Genomic DNA, 8,465 nt, shown 5'->3' with positions numbered 1-8,465 from the left:
TCTGACAGCATCTGTGGAGCAAGAGTGGAGCCAATGTTTCGAGTCTAGGTGACCCTTCGTTAGAGCTCCCCTGGTGTTCGACAAGGTGTTAACCAAAACTCGCTTTCACAGACATATCCATTCATTTCTTAATGAACAATGGTGTAATGCTAACAAACTAACTCTTCTTAGGAAATCTCATCTTCATGAGATTTCAGCTTCTTTCCAGTCTACTATGATCTCCCAAAACATATCCCTATGTCCATCAATTTATTCCAACTATTTCATGTCTAGATTTTTGTGCACGACCACTGAATGTAAATCTGAACCTCCTTCACATGTTTAACCACCTTGCCCTTAATCAGCATGGAATGATACATGTAAAAGTTTGAATATTGGATGAAAGGTCAATCCCAGGAATCCTTGCTCATCACCAACCAAAGGAGAAGTCAATACTATCTCTGTAAAGTCAAGGAATGGTTCAGACAGTTGGGTTCCAGCTGGCAAATAGATCCAGACAAAATGAAGCTGCTCAGCTACAAATAAACGATGGGTACCATCATTAGTATAAGTCATAAGAGCCATTGGCAACCTCTTGGAGACAAAGGTGCAGGCAGCCCTGTCGATCCTCCACCTCTGAGTCAAGATTCTGGTTCAAGTCTGTGTTCTTCAGAACATTGGGAAAGCAGTAGTCTGGGTCAAGAAGCTGGAACAAGTTACAGAATTAGCTCTTACACTTTTGGCACAATTCTTGAATCTGCCAGTCCTTCATCAATAGGTGACTGGACGAGCAACAGTTTAGATGAAATTCTAAACACTAGTTGAAGAAGAATTCTGGAATGTTTCTAAGTGGTGTAAGAGAGTCTTCTGCATCATACTGGTGTGCAGTAAAAGGGGAACACTCCTGTACAGAAGCAAAGACAAGTTGGAAATCTGTCATTAAGTGGCGTTGCCATCTCTTTGTACCATATGTTTAAATATGATTTGAAACTATGCCAATAGATTGAAGATAATTGTTGCATTACGTATTTAAACCTTTCTTCACACCTTCAGAATTTTGTAATATATCAATCCTGAGAGACAGAGACAGGAGGACAGGAGGTTACTCTTTATTTATCCAATCATTTTTGCCTGTAAGTTCCATGGAGTGGCACTCAGAGTCAGATTGACGCTCCACTCCTAACAACTTACCTGGAACTGAAACTGCTCCTTTCTCATCTAGAAAGGTTGAGTGAGGACAATGCAATGTAATGGGTGCCCAAGTGTCAAGTCTTGGGAGGCAGTTGGGTGGGAGGCAGGGGGTTTCAGTATAATAGTCACCCAGAAGTAAAAGTGGATTTAATTTTTCTAACTTTATCTGGGTACCTCTTACTGTTAGACAGTTGGAACATTTGCAATTTGGGATTTAAATCACAATTTCAGATGTTTCCCATGCAAGATAATTGCCCAATGCCAATTACCACGCATTCCTTACCGGGGTACCTCTGGGCAGTGGTGTTTCCCAATGCATCTTTGGGGTGCCTCCTCCAGTTATGATACCCTGGAGCTCAGAAGTTACAGGTCAATATGATGGAGTCGCCTGAGGGAGCAAGACGTAGCAGGGGCAGATCTTTGGGAGGTGACCAAACTTTGGTCAGAAGTCACTGCCTGAACCAATCCCTGGAGCTCAATGACAGCAGAGTGGACGCCAGACAAGAGCTTTGAATGGAGGAGTGGCTGTGCTGCTGGGTGTGGTATCAGTGACAGCCTTACATGTTATAGAGCATGGATGTGAAACAGGCTCATGTGACCTGGGGGTGCAACAAAATCAGGATCCATATGGTTAGATGTGCTGGCGAAGGGGTTTTGACACAACAGAAAAAGGTGAACATGAAGGCTGGACCTGGGAGCAGAGATAAAATAAATTTGGATATTGTGCTACTTCAACTAAAGTAACTGATTGGCCATAACTGGAAAGACAGGCTGTTGCTGAGTTTCAGATAAAGGTAATTCTGGGAGTCCACACAATCAGTGTTGGTGCATGAGCAAAGCTCTAGAGGTTTTGCCACCTTGGTGAAGATCGTGCCAATGGAACTCAAGTTGCTGGCAGATGATATTGGTGACTACATCCTTGAAGAAAAAGAACTGGAATTCTACTTAAGGAAGTTCAGAACTTTGAAAGGAAAGTCGTTGTGGTTGAAATTAGAGTCACCTATGCTAAATGGACTGGCCAATAAATTCTATTATATCTTCTATTTAATGTGTAATTCATAATTTAGATGGATCATAATTTTGGCTGTTAATTCATTTTGATTTGATTGCTAAGGTAAAAGTTATAAAATGTTGTCCTTTGGTTTGCTTGTTGGGTTCATATGGTAAATTAGGTTCTTTTGCTTTGTTGGTCATAGAATCAGGCAATCCTAACTGTGCAGAAAGAGACCATTTGACCCATTGAGCCTGTACCAACAATCCCATCCAGGGCCTATCCCCATAACCCTACGTATTTACACTGCTAATCTCCCTGACACTAAGGGGCAATTTAGCATGGCCAATCCATCTAACCTACACATTTTTGGATTGTGGGAAGAAACTGGAGCACCCAGAGGAAACCCACACAGACACGGGGAGAATGTACAAATCCAGACAGACAGTGACCCGAGGCCCGAATTAAACCTAGGTCCCTGGCACAGTGAGGCAATAGTGCTAACCACTGTGCCACCATGCTCTCCAGAGATAACATAAGAATATATTTTAATAATGATATCATCCCTAACTCTTGTATATCCATGAAAATACAAGCCTAACCATACAACCTATCCTCATAGCATTCCAAGCTCATCGTCCTGGTGAATTTGTATTGTAGCTCTTCCAAGGCAAGGATTCTTAAAATGTTTACTTCACATGCAGTTTTATGCAACTATCATATAACATCAAATGATCTGTATTCCATCGAGATGAGGGTCGAGCTTCCATCACCCTTTTCAATGATTTATTTAACCGCTTGCTATTTTTTATTGAGTTCAGTACATGGGTAGTATATCTATCTACTCCTCCAGTTTCAAGATTCTCGTCACTTACGTACAGTCACAGAACTCTTCCTGTTTACCTGAATAGAAGTAACTCCTGTTTAAGGTTCCATGTGAAAGAGGGGATCTCAAACAATGTCAATCTGAGCTATGTTCAACCATCTTGCAGTAAAAAAACAGATGGAAGGTGAACTGCAGTTGGAATTAATTTGCATCATAGTAATTTTTAAATATGCTTTCTCTCCTTTTTTAATAAATAATTAGAAACCTTGGCTGCAGTAAGTGAAGGATTCGGTTCAGTAGATGTGCGGGTCTTCCCAATAGACTGTGACTTCAAGCTTTGCTCTAGAATTTGAATTTGTAATCTGTACTAACACTCATGTTCTGCTCTGAGGAGGTGCTAAGCTGTCAGAATTGACAAGCTTTAGATTAAACATTAGATTGAAGTTTTGCCTGCCTGTTCAGTTATACAAATCATTAATCAAACTACAGTCAGAATAAGCATGATCTATATTAGGATGGCTGTGGAAACATGGAGTCAAAGAATCATAGAATCCCTACAATGCAAAAGAGGCCATTTAGCCCTTCAAGTCTACACCAACTCTCTGACAGATCATCTTGCCCAGGCTCTCTCCCGACTATCCCTGTAATTTAGCATGGGACAATTCAGCATAGCCAATCCACCTAACCTGCACATGTTTGAAGTTGGCACAATAAGAAGTCTCGCAACACCAGGTTAAAATCCAACAGGTTTATTGGGAATCATGAGCTTTCTGAGCACTGCACCTTCATCTTTGAAAATAACCAAGAAGAGACTAGATTTTCATGTTTGAACTGGGTAATGGAATGGAAAGATTCCTGGCTCTACGTGTCAGCCTCAGGAAAAGATGGCTCCGGAGGGGCTTTTTCATATTCCCTGGCTGGTGCAGACTGGAATTGGGCCTGCCAAGGAAACAGTTCAGAGGCAGATGTGGTCCAAATGTGGAGGCGGGTTTTTTATGACTTGAGCTTTATATAAAGAGCAGCTGTGAAGGGCAGCCACTTGGAGAAAAAGGAAGGGTAAGGTTTGCAAGGCTGTGTGGGAGGAGACGTGAACGTTGTCATGTAAGTAAAAGTTGTGAATGTCGGCCAGCTGGTTATTCATGCTGCAGGAGATGTCCCACCATGGACCTTCCACAGGAAAGTTTAGATTTTCTACTTCAGCTATGTTTGCATTTGTAATAACTCCAGAGGCTAAAGTCCCGTCACCAAGTTACTTTATTTACACCATACATCTGTACACAGCCAGCTCTCCAGTTGCTCCTGGCTGAATGCAGGCTGGGAGTCTGATACACCTGTTTTAAATAGGGAACAGGAGGCTCCCTGATTTAACCATCAATTAAGATTCATCAGACCGCTCATACTCTAGCAAGCCAACCTCATTAGCCCGGTTGAAGTCATCACGGCATCATAGATTAATATCTGCCAACATTAAATTGTAGCATTAATTAAACTACGCTTGACATTTTGGAAAAGTAGTCTGGATAGTGAAAACTTTTAAATGTGTCATATCTGAATTTATTATGAACTTTCAGTCAATACTTTTATATTTTAAAACCGAACAGAAATAGATTATTAAAAAGGCTGCTACAAATCACGTAATTTTCGGCATCTGAGCTCCAAACAGTCCTAGCAGATGCCTACTTTAAATATTGGCATTCAGGAAATTCACACATCCCTTTGCTTAAGGATGGATCAACAGACAAGGATGAGTGCTGATCTAGATGATATGTCTCTCTGTTTTGTCCAAGATGAAAAGGAACATCAAAACTTAACGTGTGTAAAGGTGGATGCGAATGGATCCTATTAATCTTTTGTTTCATCATGATGGTTTTCCTCATCCAGATTAGACTGAGTGAATCTCTGTTTATCACCGATCCCTTATTTGAAAAAAAACTTTGAATTTGTGAAGTCACATGATGATGAAGCCATTTTGTAGCCTGCTTTTAAAATCAGCAAGAAACTGTTTGCGGACAGCGTTCTACCAGAAGCCATTGATTTAGCTGTGAGCCATCAAACAGCTAAAATAATGAATAGCAATACCCTGTAAGCATGAGAACCCAACAGAGTGAAGGACTCCCACCCGTATGTTCCCGTTTTGGGTTTACCTGAGAACCAACTTCCTGGAACTTCGACTGTAAGAACTTAACAGCCTGCTGAGACTCTCTGAGCTTACAAGATCTTCATTTCAACTTTAGATTATCATCATCTTCATCAAAGAAACTACAGGCCTGTCACTAAAGAACCTGAGATAATTATAAGCTTTAACAGTATATTACCTTCAATTGTTTCTAATATTTGTGAGGTTTTGAATGAGAATATATATATGTAATAGTTAATTCACAGTAAGTGTGCCAGAATAAATAACCTGCTTTATTTTAGAATTCACAAAAGCTTGCTGCTGAATTAGTTAATTTGGAATCCACAATCTGAAGGTAAGAACCCTCCACCCCACTGTACAGCCCCAACCCAACCCCAACCAGAAACATCTGCCCGTGCACAACTGGAGATTAAGACTCCAACATGTAGTTGAAGAATATTCCAGATGAGTGGTGTGATTCACATGGAGGGGCAGGTCACAGGTTCTGCACTCAGGACCTGGAGATCTGGTGCAGGAGTTTAAAGGCTGGAGGGATCTCCTGTACTCAGTGGGGAGAAGGAATCTTGTGGCTGTAACAAAAAGAGCTTGGCAGGCAAGGAGGCCAGGAAAATACCTCCCCCATTCCCCACCCAAATTAATTTTGTCTCTCTCTTCCACAGATTCAACTAGATCTGCTGAGTATTTCTAACATTTTGGCTAGCATTTTCCGGCTGTTCATGCCGGTGGGATTCTTTGGTCCCACTGCAGTGAATGGAGATTTGGCTGAGTGCCAAATTCTCCATCTGTACATGCAGCGGGACATGAAAGGCCGGAATTTTCCAGCCAATTTGTTCTAGCCCAATCTCTCTCTCTGATGGAGATGAAAAAAAAACTATTGGCATTATTTCAGCAAAAGTTTAAAGAGTTATTCTGGTGTCCCCACTAATATTTACACCTCAAAAAACATTGAAATGTACAGATTGGCCATTTATCTTATTGCTGATTATGATATTTCTTGAACAGAGCAGCTGTTGCATTTCGCTACATTGTGAGTAGCAGAAATGCTACCTTATTAGCTGTGACTGATGTTAGACCATCCTAAAACCATGAAAGACACAATATAAGTGCAAGTTCTTCCATTCAAACAATCGAAGATGAAACTATTCTCTTTATGAATTGGTTTCATATTGCAATTTAGGCACATAACTCAAAACATTTACAAGGAGTATGGAATTCCACTAAGTGCAATGAATAAATATCCCTAACAAGGGGATATTAATGCTTACAAGATCTCTTTCATAAATTTTCCACACCACTAATATTCATTGAAGTCAAAAATTCCATGACTGCCCTATATTTCTGTGAGATTTCATTATCCTTCCCCTGATTACAACAGCCAAATGTACCATACTGAGAGCAGAATTGCAGAGGAGAATCTGGTTTAAAGGGTTTATCTATAATCCAAACACTAACACATGGGCTGCTTGTACATACAAGCAAACGAGGACTAAAGACCTGAAGGAAGTTACCTACCTGTGTTTTCAGTGCAAAGCGATCTCAACCCTGGACAGAAATCTGATGACTTTTTAAACTCCTAGGGACCCCTCACTTCCGTTTTAGGGCCCTTTGAGCCCAGCTTGGAAAGTTATGCTCTGAATTCTATCTCCAACTTTCCCATTATGTGCAGGCTGATCGAAAATTCATGACAGAGCTGTTAATGTAAAAGTTTTTAATTTAATTAAACAGATCAGACACTCTAACAGTTACACTGAGGCCTTGCACCTCAATGTTTATCAACAAGAAGCCAAATGTGTTTATTTCACTCTTCCTTCAATTGGAATCCTGCTTGGTTGGCACCATATCCACTCCCTCCACTATCGATACTCAGTAGCAGCTGTATACTATCTACAAGATGCACTGCAGCGATTCACCAAAGATCCTTAGACGACCACTTTCATCTAGGACACGGGTAGCAAATACATGGGAAGACCACCACCTGAAAGTTTCCCTCCAAGTTATTCACTGCCCTGACTTGGAAATATATCGCCATTCCTTCTCAGTCAATGGGTCACAATCCTGGAATTCCCTCCCTAACAGCATTATGGGGAAATCAAAAATCTGTTTCGTGTAGTGAAAGCAATGGCATCTTTGTGTAGTTAATACCCATCACCCCTGTCCACTGGGTCCTGTTCTGAGAATGCCTTAAAGTCCGCAAGTAAAAATGAGTGATTTCCATAAGGCTGGTCCAAATCAAAAAGAAGTGGACTGCAGTGATTCAAGAAGGCAGCTCATCAGCACCTTCTCCAGGGCAACTCAGGATGGGCAATAAATGCTGGTCCAGCCAGCAATTTCCATGTCCTACGACTGAACAAAAATGTTTGGGATCTTGTATTTTTTGGGCATATTTATTTATCTTACAAATCTGGAACTTACACTGCGGGAAAATTGTGCTAAGGGTGGGAACCTCAATGACTGCGAAGTGTAGTTGGAACTCAGCATCTCATTGGACTGTCCCTCCCCTGCTAGCTAAGCATAAAACCAGTGATAAGGACTGGCAAGTGAAAATGAGTGATTTTCATAAGGGTGGTCCAAAATAATGGTCGTCTTACACCAGGCGGTTAGCTAAAAATCTGTTTTCTTTGCGTAGCAAATACCCGTCACCCCCAGTCCACTGGCTCCTGCTCTGAAAACACCTTAAAGTCCACATCCTTATTTCCAAATCCCTTCTTGGCTGAGCAGCCACACCCTGTCCATGTCACCATTTTTACTTTGTAAATTTCCCATCCCCACAATCTTTTGAGATCCTTGCATTCCTCCATTTCTGGTCTCTTGCTTTTGCTGCCATAACCTCCATGGAATTCCCTCCTTCGCTCAGCCTTCACAATAGTCCTTCAAATGCACATTATAATTTTTGCTAACTTTATCCAAATTCAGGATATGCTGTGAAAAGGATCCTAGGAGGGCTGCACGATTGAGATTTAAAAAAAACATGAAATATAAACATTGCTGTCGAGGCATTCATTGCCTATCCCCAACTGGCCTCAAGGTGGTGGTGGTGAACTATTTTCTTGAACAGCTGCAGTCCACGTAGTGTAGATACACTCACAGTGCTTGTTAGAGAAGTTCCAGAATTTTGACCCAGCGACAGAGAACAAACGACGACATAGTTCCCGGTCAGGATAGTGAGCGGCTTGGAGTGGAACTTTCAGGTGGTGGTGTTCCCATGTGTCTGCTGCCTTGTTCTTCTAGATAATAGCGGTCTTGAGATTGGAAGGTGCTGTCTCAGAAGCCTTGGCGAGTTCCTGCAGTGCATTTCCATGCCAGATTCCAGTTCTATTTCTGTTCTTTTCTTGAATGAAACA

General features: G+C 41.4%; 1 pseudogene; it reads right to left on the bottom strand.

The window, feature by feature from the left end:
- Positions 1–269: 269 nt before the first annotated feature.
- LOC145350459 (HHIP-like protein 2) lies at positions 270–1,197 on the bottom strand (annotated as a pseudogene).
- Positions 1,198–8,465: the final 7,268 nt, after the last annotated feature.

The sequence above is a fragment of the Carcharhinus amblyrhynchos genome, chromosome 12 (genome assembly GCF_965287045.1).
Source record: "Carcharhinus amblyrhynchos chromosome 12, sCarAmb.v2.hapA, whole genome shotgun sequence".
NCBI classification, from domain to species: Eukaryota; Metazoa; Chordata; class Chondrichthyes; order Carcharhiniformes; family Carcharhinidae; genus Carcharhinus; species Carcharhinus amblyrhynchos.
The sequence above is the reverse complement of the archived record's forward strand: the minus strand, read 5'-3'. Positions and strand labels throughout refer to the sequence as shown.